This window comes from Uranotaenia lowii, chromosome 1 (genome assembly GCF_029784155.1).
Source record: "Uranotaenia lowii strain MFRU-FL chromosome 1, ASM2978415v1, whole genome shotgun sequence".
Classification (NCBI taxonomy): Eukaryota; Metazoa; Arthropoda; class Insecta; order Diptera; family Culicidae; genus Uranotaenia; species Uranotaenia lowii.
Genome location: NC_073691.1, coordinates 165,779,202 through 165,792,598, shown reverse-complemented (window position 1 = coordinate 165,792,598; position 13,397 = coordinate 165,779,202). Strand labels below are relative to the sequence as shown.

Sequence of the window (13,397 nt, the reverse complement as noted above, 5' to 3'; positions counted from 1 at the left end):
ATTAGAAACGACTCAGAATTTAAAGATCTGAAATAAAACCTGAATGGGGATTAGAACCCGGTCCCGAATCTGGACCATTTTTATACTCGAAATTGTTTCGGTAGTGTAGCGAAGTATGTAGACCTGATAAAGTTGAAGTTGTGTGACACATCCGTAAGGTTAAAATAGAATTGACATTGAAATTTACCGCAATAGGAAAATTATTCAACCCTTATAAGATACACGTTTTAGTTATCCTACGTTACCCTTGTGATCGCTTGTTATACGAAACCGCTTCGACTTTTTTAAATTGATCGTTCACACATTTTGGGGCTTGAACTAGTGACCATCAGCTCAAGCGGTTAGAACCTTAGCTTGCGACTGACCCACGCCTGGCCTTGGCCCTTTTTATTGCAATAATAAATTTTCTTTAACACTGTCGGGAAAATCTATCCGTATTCGAAAAAAATGGTCTAGTCTAATAATTCTACACTTCTTCAACAAAGGTAAAAATAAATAAAAATTTAAAAGTTTGGAGTTGAAAAATATTTGAATTGAAACGGGAAAAAACTTAGCAGCTGGCAACACCAAGCGCCCGAACGTTTTATAAAAGATTATCATCCGTTGTTCCGCACTCCTCCCGAGGATCCCGGCTTTATAGAATGGTGGTGGCAATCATTCAGTACAGCACTATACGCGGTACAGTAATGTCCATACCGTAATTGCCTGCCGGGACCTTGCTGCTGCCGGTTGAAATCGAACCGAAAATATGAAGCGAAACGAAATGGAGACAATCTCACGCGCCCTCCTAGCAGCAGCAGCAGCAGTAATATCACCAACACCAACTGTAGAAGTAGCGTGCACCAGCAACAGCAACAACGGCAGCAAACCAAAACAGCTCAGCTCATTCAACATCGACGGACGACATCGTTTGTCGGTGTGTGCGTGAGTTTTGTGTCCGCTGTTTGCTTGTGCCCAGGTCTATCAGTCTCGTTTGAAGAGAGCGCGTTTTCAGCTTTCCACCCAACTCAACGCATAAGCCAGCCAGCCAGCAAATTCCCACAAGAGCAGACAGCAGAGACTACTGCTTTGGGTGAAACAAATTCAGTTCAGTTGGCTTTTGTTTCCCGGTCGGACGAGACACGCGTAGCGTTTATCCGGTCTCGCGATTTCGTCTCCTAGAGATCCACCCGCCGTCAAAGCGCGTGGTGCCAAATTTCCCCGCAGTGGAACAACTTTGTGGTTGCGTTTAAGCGAACCGGCGTCACTCGACGACGACGACGATTGATGGTTGAGGCTTGGGCGCCGCTAATGCGTAGGTGAGACGGGCGAACAGTTCACAGCGCTGGAAAAGCGACGAAGAGAGGGGGTGGGACAGAAACAAACAACCGAACAAAAAATCAACTCATTAAAGTTCGCAATCGCGGCGCGAAATTGGGTTCAGGTTTTCGGTTGGTTCTCCATCGGTCGAATCGTTGTTCGGTGCCGGCGACAGTTGGATAACGCGGGAAGCTGGCGGCACCTTCGTGGGCCGAATCCGGTTCAAGAACGAATCCTGGAATGACCTGGAAGCACACTTTTTGAATATTTCAGTGCCATATCTGGCTGTGGGATGATGAGATTGGCAGGTGGTGGTGGTGGTGGTGGTAGAGGGTGGTGATTTGATCGAGGGAAGAAACCGAGTGGTATTCGGGGGAAAAGGTGCCGAGCCGAGGATAAACAAGGCGACACGGCACACGGGAAATACACAGAGAAGAAGTACCGGTTTATGTGGTGAGGGGGAAGGTTGAGGAAACAACCCAGAAGAGGGTACAGTGTAGCATCCGGCGACAAGTAAAATCAAACCGCTTGGTTTCTCGAACGAGCAATAAGTGGTGAAGAGCGATCGGTCGGGGATGGTACGGCGGTGTGTTGAAGGTGAATTCATGAAAGCTAAAAGTGCGAGTGTGTCCGCCGCCAAGAGTTTCAAAACGAGAAGCAGTAGAAGGATTACAGAGGCAAATAAAAGGTCGCAATAAAAACAACATACTACATCAACACAAGAAGAAGCGGTGCAAACGCAATACGGTGAAGACGCTAGCTCGGAAGCGGAAAGGAAAGGAAGAGAGGAGGAGCCGCCGAGACAGAGAGCGGCGAGGCAGCAGAAGGTGAGCACACGGAAACCGTAGTGTGCAGTTTGTGACAATCGTATAATCCAAGGCAAAAGGCAGAAGAGCGCGCACCTTCAGCAAGCAAGCAAACGGCAGGGAAGACAGCGACCACGTCCAACATTGGAAAACCAAGAAACGAAACAAGACGCGAGCGACCACGAGTATGTGTATTTATTTATTTATTGCTTTACACACGCTGCTGCTGCATGCATGCACTTTCTGCTACTGATGATGATGATGATAGAAGAACGAGTTTGTTGTATGTGATTATGATGCAGTGTGCTTGTGCAAAAAAAAAAAAATGAATCTCGCACACTCTAGTTATTTACAGTTCGTGACAGAGCGGCAACGTTGTCGTCGTTATCGTCGAACTTGAACGAAGCAGTCCTCTGCCTCGACTGCATGTGTCGTTGCCGTCAAAGCCGCGCGATATTGACCTTCCGTGTCCGCCGAACGTTTGTTTGCTTTTGTTCCGCAATCGGCCTGAAGCAGAAATTTGCCGTACATCAGCGAAATCGAACTGAATGGAGATAACCGCGCAAAACAAATCGTTTTATTGACAGTGTTGAGGCAACTGGAGCCGGGAAGAAGGGACCAGTGCTTGTTCGGTGCAATAAACGACAGAGAAGCAGGTCCTATCTGGGCTGCAGCAAGTGCAATCAATCAGATGCTGCAAGTGCCCACTAGTTACTTGCTCGAGAGTCTCGCTGGGCCGTTTCTCAAGGTCATGTTTATGTTTGGTCAACGCAGAGCTCGTGACTAGAATTATTTTGAAATGGCGGCAGTACACCTCTTGTGGGGCAAAAAAGCGCACAACGAGCCTTTCTGGGTTTTGTTTTGTTGTATAATTAAATACATAGTCTGTTCATCTGTTAATTTCGATGGAGTGGTTTTCAAAAAAAACACCACATCAAGAATTCAATGAGATATCAATTAAAAAGGTTTCGGCTTTTTTAGTGATGCTCAGATTTTTTTATTCGAAAATAACATAGAATGGCAATTTTTCCGTGCTACGGATAAGACGTAAAGCTTAGTTCATTTAGAAATGGGTCAGTTGTGAATGCGTGCATCTTGAAAACTTTCTTAGAAGGAAACAAAGGTAATTTTATTATTATTTATGGAAACTATGAAAAAAATATTTTATCATTTTTTGTGAGAAATTATATTATTACTTTATTCTTGGTATCTCCCATTGGTCGGCGCACACTTTTTTCAGTTATAATATTGATCAGTTTTCTCCAGTAATAGGGGGAAGTTGTCTACTACCGGACACTTAAGGTTTTTAAGCAATAACTTTACAAATAGATTTTTGTAAATATTGGTTCCTCTACTGATTTGAAGAGTATCAATATTATGATCACTTAACTATATTAGAAAAAAATTACTACGAGTTACATCACCAAAGTTGTCACCAATGGCACAAAAACGTATCATAAAGACTGAAATCACTTGCGCAGATTTTGTGAGTATGTGTTTTTCAATACTGAACGTTCTATGAAGCCAGTCATAAAAGTTTTTTTGACAAACCAGAATGGAACATCTGTTTCGTAAAAACTAGAGAAAAATTCTCTATGACCGGACAGCAAAATCTAAAGTTTCTCAGAGAACCAAAATAGTTTCGTTATTGAATCCGTATCTTCTGCTAACTTTTTGAGGGTGCTATAGAGATGAAAAAATGAAAGTTTCAAGTTTAAATCATCTACAATTTTGAATATTTTCTTGTCCAGTCATAGACAACAACTTGGTGTCCGTTCATAGACAAGTCACATTTTTTTTTAATTTTCCTAATATTTCGTTTGAATTTCCGTTTTGTTATCTCATATCTACTGTAGTCGAAAGATAACCAATCAACGATGTCGTTCATGTGCAGTTCGAATTTTACAAGTCGAAAAAACTGACCACAATACAAATGCAAAGTTTAGGCGATCCACTCCGCACTACTAGGCAAAAGCTATAGATGCCTGTCATTGGTTTACCTTTTCAGATTGGATTACCATATTTCTAACACCATTTGAGGCTACTATTTACTTTATTTTCATGGTGTTAAAACATTATTAGGATATTGTGTTTTCGAAAAATCTATGTTGTCCGGCCATAGACGACTTCCCCCTACAACATTTAATTTCTTATTCGACAGTAACTAGAAACAGTTTGGTGGATTCAGCTGCTTCCAATTTTTCAAAACTTGATTATTTTTGTGCCACTTTTTGCTGAGATGGCAGCTGGCAAAATCAGATAAAACATAGTAAATTCAGCACAAGACTGAAAACTATGCAAAATGAGTTTGTCTTCTTTTCTTGCATCTTAAATATCTCGGAAATGCGTTAGTTTTAAAATTCTTAAAAATAGGCAGGCTTTTCACAGGCAACACAGCGCTGCCAAAAATTTGCATGTCCAATCCCTAGGGCAAAGCTATAACCAAATGCAATTTTCCTATTTCTAAATGAACTAAGCTTTAATTCTAAATTTGTTTCCTACCAAGAATTCGATGGAAAATATTAAAATGATCGAGAAAATTCAAATAGAAGAAGTTATTTTCTTTCCTTCAGAAAGTTGTAGTTATGATTCTAATAGACCCATTATCAGCGTCTATATAAACATAATATGTTGGTATAGACGCTGATAATGAATGGGTCTGTTGGAATTGTATTATGTAGTTTATTCTGTGAGTCAGGTGAAGGAACTCATGAAGATATTATTGGTCAATTAAGCTGAAAATTCGAAAACAAATGAAGAGTAAAGTAAAGAAATTGGTAATTTGAAAACGAAAAAAAAAAATCCACTTTTGTACGTAGAACATACAATCAATATTGTACCTACTGATATGTACAACATTAAAACTCACCTCATGTATCATTTAATAACTTAATAATTTAGAAACGGGTTTATTACGGTATCCAATCCAAATATTCTGTTTGTTTTTGTTTTGGAAGAATTGGATATAGAAATGGAACGCACTAAATAAAATCCTATGAATATAAAAACATAAAGATTCATTCTCCAGTAACGTTTTCAGTTAAATTTTTTGCTTATAAATCACTTATATATGAATTCAATCCTGAATCCGATAAAGTTTAAAGTATAAATGTATTTGAAAAACAAACAAATATTTTAAATAAATAAATTAAATCTTCTAGAACTATGAAATTTAATATTTGAGCTGTAATTCCTTACCAAACTACTTGATTTCTTCATTAACATTCATAAGTATGATGTAAAATGACGAAAAATAGATTTGAGGCTGAATTTGAATAAAAAAAACAGGCTCCATATTCAAATATACTAATGTTTTTAAATAGTCAAACACTATTTCTCTAGTTTCAAGTCATAGATGGCAGCACTATCTTGCAATTAAACCGAATTGATGCTCATTTTTGAATATCTGGGATAAATTCAGGCGTGTGGGATGATTTTGGTCAAGAAATTGGTACCGTGTGACCGCCTTGGAAATTCTAAGATCGCAAAATCTAAAAGTTAGAGTTCCTTCAAGGTCACTAAAAGTGAATTTCTTGGACCGATAATAAGGAATAATTTTGTACTTTCCGATGGAGCTTGATGGACCAGACGACTAGCAGTATTATTGGTATGATTTGAAATTGAATCGGAAGTTGAGATAAGCAGGTATTTTGGCGGTGGTATATTCTTGTGCTGGTGATTTTTTTTTTTTGCAATTCCGGAAAAGCTTTCTGCAGCGAGAGCGCTGATGTGGTCTAGTGGATAGGCTGGCGCGAGTCTGGTAACCCAGGCGTACTGGGTTCGATTCCCGGTATCGGCAAGAAAAACTTTTGGGTTCGAATCCCATAAGTTGCCGACAGGTAAGATGTGTTTCATTGTATAAATAATTATATATTTCAGAGGGAATGCATCTGGGGTTAATCTGATCTCTGAAGGTTGGATGACTTCCCTCGACGAAGCATCGGCCGTGGAAGCCTGAGAAGCAATTCAAAGGCCAAGCCACACAGATATAGGCTGGACCTTGCTACCGATGGGGGACCCATACATACATACATACATACATACAATTCCGGAAAAGCTTTCTGCAGCGTGAACTCCAACAAAACTGTATTGCAAAACTACCTCGAAATGATGAATATGGGACTAAATGAACCTGGAAAATCAATATTGAGACTTAATTTGGTTTTAACTGCAAGATAGTGCTGCCGTCTATGACTTAAAATTGGAAAAAGTGAGGTTTACTGAATAAAAAATCTAAGTTTGAGAATTCCAACTTGTTTATTTCTGATTCAAAATAAACCCAGAATGTTTGTTTCATTATTTCACATCATTTTAATGGAGAAAGTAAGTAGTTTAGTAAGGAATTAAAGCTCAAATATCAAATTCGTTAGTTTTAGAAGAGCATCTCTTAAAACCCCCTTTTAAAACCTTTGAAAACCTTTGGAATTCTGGAAAACTCCTTAAAATGCAGTTATCTATTCAAATAATTCGTAGAAACATTATTATTCACTTCTACACAGTAAATTTTTAGAAATAATCTTGTTATTGTTGAAAAACACAGCTGGTACTATTCTTATTTCCCAAATTTTTGGTCCTCATCACCAATTGCAACGTCAAAAAAAAAGTAAATTTATGCTCGATTTATCCGTCAAACAATTCAAAACAAATTGTAGAAGAAAATTTTAGTGATTTTCAATCATTCATATTTTAACAGGCAAAACATATAGTGGTGCTATTCATATTTCGCTCACTGTTCATCTCAGTTTTAGTATTTTTTTCGTAATAAAACTGTTTGTTCACATTTGGTTTCATACGAGGAATGAAATCTGACACGAGATTTGAAATCGTTGATTTGATAAATTAATGTTTCTAATAAATGTTGCTTTAAATAGAGACTTGGAGTATTGTAGACTACACTAGTGTTAATTTTCGCTATACCTTGAATTTTTGTAAAGGTTACATCTTTTTGCAAACGTTGGGTAATTTTGCGGTTTACGATTTTAGCTTCATCTGCAAAACAACTGGACCGATTTCCAACACTAATACCATTTTGGAATTGTCTTGATGGCTACTTTTTTGTTGTTTAAAGTTTGTAACCTGTTGGTGGCTTCGGGAAATAGGAGAAATTCAAAATGGTTCGATAATGATGTTGGTTCTTAACAAAAATCCAATTTACCCCAAAAATTGCTTCGTTATACTATTAGAAAAATGCTCTGAAGTGATGTGAAGCCAAAGAAGTCACTTTTGTATCCAAGAACATAAATTCTCGCAGCGCACCGGAACTAAAAACCTATTAAAAATACTGTGCTATTTCCGAGCAGGCACTCAGTAAACATCTCAGCGCAGTCAATTTTGAGGAAGAAATGTCAAAAATGTTTGTTTCTGTATAGGAGAAGCTGATTTCAGATGTCCTACAAAATGTTTTTTTTTTGTTTAAAGTTTATTTTCTGAAAGTAACTAGTCAACTTGGTAACTACATTTTAGTGTCTTTTCTAAGATGCAATTTAATGTGGGATACCCTAAGCCACAGCACATTATTGAAAGCGAATTCAAAATGATTGATAAGCTGTTGAGTCGATAAATAAGTAAGATAACAGGTGTTTTTTTGAAATTTGGTCACAACGTTTGCGAAACTGTGCGAAAACTACGTTTTACTGTGCACTCTTTTTTTTGTAAAAATCATAATGAAGGCAATAGTTAGCTATTTTGGTTAACCCTGTTCTGCAAACGTTTTGTACTAACTCTGGTTACATTCCAGACAGCTCTTTATAGGTCCTCATCGGCTCTGATTCTTAATCATGAGCAGAGCAGGCAAACGGTAACCATCAAACATACAATGTCACGTGATATTGATACACTCGTTAATATCCCTGTCATGCTACATATGTATCATATCACTGTTACATATCGTCGAATATCGCGACATTTTTGAATGACTGACATCCAAGCTAGCATGATGGTCATTAATTTAAGTTGTCTGTCGACTAAACTTTTCATAACATTTTTTTTAATGGATAAAAGAAATTTAGGCATTAATCTTGAAATCTTTGTTTTGGTTAATATGATTTTGAATTATACTGCGCATACCATCGATGAAAAAAAAAAATATTTTAGAGTCAAAATAAAATTTAAAAGAGATCATCGGAATCAAATGAGGCGATCTTTTTGTTGTTCAATCAACTAAATAAAGAACTGAAATTGACCTACAGAACAAAACGTTTATTTTTTACAAAATTATTTGAAATGCTTCACCACACCCAGTGATAAAGATTTGCCGAGTGCCGATCCATATTGTATCTCTTCCAGAATAAACGGTGGCGGAAGATTTCCATTTTGGAAGACCTGGTAAATCGACGTTAGTGGTTGATGCTCTGAACTACTCAATGACAATCGGAACAGGATCAGCGAGCTCTTGATTATTCGAGTTGCTGGATATTACCTGAATCCGGACTAGAGTGGGTTCTCTATCTTCTAAACCAACTTGAGGCTTCTTGAATGAAAAAACTGACGTCTCCTCAAAGTCAGAAAATTTGACGCGGCTCCGAGGAAAATTTTTCGATGCTAAATGGCCAACGGTTAGTCCAACTTCCACGTTCCTGTTAAACATAATTTCGTTTCCAGACTTTTATTGACAAAAAACGAACACTTCTTACCTGATTCAGTCTGTAGGAATTAGTTTGGTGAGATTTATTCGTTCATGTTCCGAAAACAGCTCGAACTTTATCGCTCGCTGTAGATGCATTAACAAGATTTTTTTTTGTAAATAAACAAACGCGATCTAATTGGGTTGGCATGCTACAATGGTCATGCAACATCAATTCCTGTCAGCAACATGATGACAGAAACATTGAATGCTTTGATCGCGTCGCTTTATGACAGGATTTTCAAAGAGATGATATTCATATAGATTACTTTGTTAAGGTCGGACGACCATGAGCGATATTTATCAGCACTGATCATGAGCATCTTAACATTTGGATGGTAAGAAGGTACTTGGACGAAATAGTAATCATTTCTCGTCAGTGCTTGATATCGTTTTCTGGACGATCATGAAGGGTCTGAACAAGTTACTATAACATCTTTGTGCGTTGTGACGCCTTTCGCTCTATGCTAGATGGAACTTTTATGGAACCTGAATGTGAAACCGAGTTGCAACACAAAAATTTCCTTGGTTTGTTTACCACATTATCCCCGAAACTTTTATAAACGTTTTCAAGGAATGATCGAATGATGACTTTTGATCGCGTTGATCGATTTTGAGAAAATTTGCCCATATTCTGTGAGGCAATCAATTTTCTCTATTTTTACTGAAATAGCTGTATCTCTCTTCCTAGTGCCCGCAAAATGTTCGAAACTCTCTGGATGAAGAGTCTTTAAGTTTATCTAGCTTGTGTAAGAGTTTTGTGAAAAAATATCAACTATGAGAGAAATGGCATTCTGTCAAAGTTTGAAGTGTGAGAGAAATGGCATTCTGTTAAAGTTGGAAGTTTGAGAGAAATGGCATTCTGTCTAAGTTGGAAGTTTATGCGTTGCTTGCGATTTCATTCGTTTTTTAACGCAATTGTATCTTCGATCTTCAACTCTAAATTATTACTCTTTATTACAAATCAATTTATATTCGGGCAAAATACATTGGGCTTTTAATTCCAAAAAGTCTAATGACAGCAACATTTTCTTAGCAAGGGCCATCACGGCTAAAAATAAACTATTTGATCTGTAAGGCACAAGATAATTACAGCACAAAAGTTTTAGTAAGTAATTTTTTCCGTTCCAAGAATTAGTTTTCTGTGAACAATTCCTCCATTTTCTAAATTTTCTATTGGTCAAAAGTTTTAAATGAAAGCAATTGAGTAGTTCAGTGTCGTTAATGTTTCTATACTCTATCAATTTCACCCTCCCAGCGAATAAGATTGCTGACAACGCCCAGAAGCTTACCGGACCTCAGTAGGACTGGAATGGTTGTTGGTCTTCCGCGATATGCTGACAGTATAAAAATGTTGCAGGATCATGCATTTTTTCCCCCTAGCTTTCAGACCAGGCAGCAGTTTGTCCATCTCCGTTAGGTTGCCTCGGGCCAGTTGAAACAGAGGAGCGTTCCCGTCAGCGCCAAGTCAGCTACTTTTATTCCAGGAGTTCAACACAAATCTGTCGGTGCACAACCTTCTTCCCTTCCTTGGCACTTTGCTTTCCCTTTTCGGGATTTTTTTTTCAGTTTCAGTTCAGTTCAGTTTCGTTATTTGTACCGGGGAACGGATATCTTTCTTTACGCACGAAGGAGGACGAAACAAAACCGCTTTAACTGAACTGATGGTGTCTTTTTTCAAGCACTCGTCGCAGCATGTTCGTCCTTGATTTGCTGACGTTTGCTACTTTCATCGTGTCTTGTTTTGTTTGGTCTTGTCTACTGTAATTTTGTTTAGATTAGTCTGACTAGTATATTATGAAAATGGAATGTATTTCTGGCGGATAGATGTTTACAGCGATTTTAATTCTTTTAAATAGGTACTTGGATCAAATCTGTGTTCTGTGAAGTAGATGTGAGGATAATTTATTAGTAGGGGAGATGGGGGCACAATGGCCACCTTAAGGAAAACGGTTATTTAACCATAGAAAATAGCTATAATAAGGAGGTTACATTATTGTTTCGTGTTCAGACACTTGAAAAGCCTATTCCCTAACGGGCTGAAACGTGAAAAACTAGATGAAAACGTTAAAAAATGCATTTTAAAATTTTTTGCCAAAAGCTGAAAACCAGCCACTGTGGAGGCATAATGAGAACCCCCCCCTGAGGCAGTATGAGCACCATCAATCAGAGCAAGATGTGCGTTTTTGCCGGGGAATCTAGCAGCGAATTCAGTTCGATGAAGTCAGGTGAGTCGTAGATTCATCAAACAAACCAATAACAAAGTAATCTAGGTCTGTTTATAGAATACAAACAATTCACGCACGCTCATACATTAAGTGCTTTGTTCGGAGGATGATGCTACTAGCCGTATAATGTAACAATAAAAAAATCTATCATGAATTGTGAATGGAAAAAAATCACCTCGAACAGAAATCTAACTCTAGTCTTTTGATTACCTAACCGACACCTTACCAATAGGCTAAATCGTCGGATGAAAACTAGTCAAGGTGTTGCGCTATAAATCAATTTTAATTCGCTGCTAGATTCTACGGCAGAAAATGCTCATTATGCCTCGATAATATGGTGCTCTATATGCCCCTAGTCAACAAATTTAAGTAAAAACGTGTTTTAAAATTGATAAAAGTGAAAAATCAAAAATTTTATGATGGTAAAAATTGAGAAACAATGTGTACATCATGTTGCAGTGCGTACATTATAGATCAAGGTTATTTTAAGATCATAAGAGCTTATTTCGTGGTGCTCAAAAATTATCATATTTTCGTAACTTGAGAACCAAGCTAGTTTTTTTTAAATATCTCTGTAAAGATGATAAGGAGATTCCTTTTTTTGTGAAAAATTAATACTATAGGAAGTACGAAACAAATCCTCATGAAAATTTATTTAAGAAAATACGTACTTCCGTAGAAAAGCGCAGTGCTCATTATGCCCTGGGTGCTCGTTATGCCCTCATCTCCCCTAAAGGAACAAAATGGGATGGGAACAAAATTATGTCATATGATTATGTGATGAATGTAATTTCTTTTATGATTTTTATAACGTCCTTTAAATATAATTTTGCGATTTTGGATAAAGCAATGTTCATTAGATGCTGGAAAATGTTTGTGATCGATTGTGGTCGACTTAAAGTTTTGATAAAATTCCCGTATTTTGTAGAAATAACAGCGATTTTCCAAAAAAAATGAAACATACTTCTACATTTATCATATGTATTCGATATTTAAATTTTCTTCATATATTCTCAAATATCTTTGAAACTCATAACTAAGGCTATGATCATTTAGAATCTAGGCAGTTACAAACGTGTGTATATTAAAAACTATTCATTTGATCGAAAAACTGTCTACAAAGAAAATGAAGTTATTAACATGATATTGAATATAAAAATACTAAAAAAAATCGTTGATTACAAAAAATACACTTGCTTTATCATAAAATCTCCTTTTTTTTTATCTATGCACACTTTTTGCAGTCATGTATTGCTCTATTATTTTTATCACAAAAGCAGAACCTTTGCAAAATCATGATATCTGTACAAACACGTGAAAAGGATCTATCTCCATATATGACGAATCGAGAAAAACGCGTTTAAAAAAAAAATACAACCTATTTTAAATCGCTAATTAAAAATAACTTGATTTTTGATTTTTATGAAAGACAAACGATTTTTAGGAGAATCCTCTATATGTTGGAATAGAGGAATATCAATTTTCATAAAAAAACAACGCGCTATCGTAGATAGAACCTAGCTCACGTAGTATTTTATCTCCCTTGTTTACACCCTTTGCTATTTTCTCATTTCTAGCTTTAGTTTTAAGCTCGCGTTCAATTGCAACTATGTTTTATTTTGAATAAAGTATCAAATATTTACCAACACACAAAAAGGATCTATATCCATGATGGCGTATTGAGAAAAACGCGTTTGAAAAAAATACAACCTATTTCAAATCGCTAATTAAAAATAACTTGAAATTTTTGATTTTTAAGAAAGACAAACGATTTTTAGAAGCATACGCTATATGTTGGAATAGAGGAATATCAATTTTCATGAAAAAATAACGCGCTATTGTAGATAGAACCTACTTCACGTAACATTTTGTCTAACCTGTTTATACACCCTTTGCTATTTTCTTATTTTTAGCTTTAGTTTTAAGCTCGCATACATTTGCAATTATGTTGAATAAAGAGTCGAATTGATTATTTTGAGTTTGTTTGCGGAGTAGTAGCGAAAAATTGTTCCGGAGTAAAGGGTGTAGTATATCCATGTAATGGCAGTTCTGGTTTAAGAATGTTTATAGATCCTTTACTCAAATTGAGTTTTTAATGTAACGGAATATTATTTTCTCAAAAGGGTTTTACCGTTACACTGAACCTCGAAAATACCCAAACTTGAGAACTTTCCCCGCCAACCCGAATGAAACTCCCTCCCTACAGGTTTGGCTATTGGTGGCATAGCACAAAGTTAAGCTCTTAAAGGAGAACTCATCCCCCAAAATCTGATACCACAATAAAATGGAAATCAAAATAAAAAAAAATATCGCCAGGTACAGGAATCACACCCATACCTGTAATGGCTTTGCGATTACCATCTCAGGATGCTAACCGCTCGACCACCGGAGAGCTGTTGAGAGAGGCAGCTACATCATCGTATAAGTGAGACTTTCTGCGAA

General features: G+C 37.0%; 1 protein-coding gene across 13 annotated transcripts in view; it reads left to right on the top strand.

Moving 5' to 3' along the window:
- LOC129742688 (C-terminal-binding protein) overlaps nt 1-13,397 on the top strand; it is a 127,824-nt gene that overhangs the window by 49,269 nt on the left and 65,158 nt on the right. Inside the window, exon 1 of one of the 13 annotated variants that reach the window (XM_055734849.1) lies at nt 1,059-1,294. The exons of 10 other annotated variants lie outside the window; for them this stretch is intronic. The gene's annotated coding sequence lies outside the window, so the exon portion shown is untranslated. Of the gene's footprint in view, nt 1-1,058; nt 1,299-2,132; nt 2,291-13,397 lie in introns of those variants that run through there. 2 more of the 13 variants (XM_055734809.1, XM_055734963.1) reach the window with 2 other exon arrangements.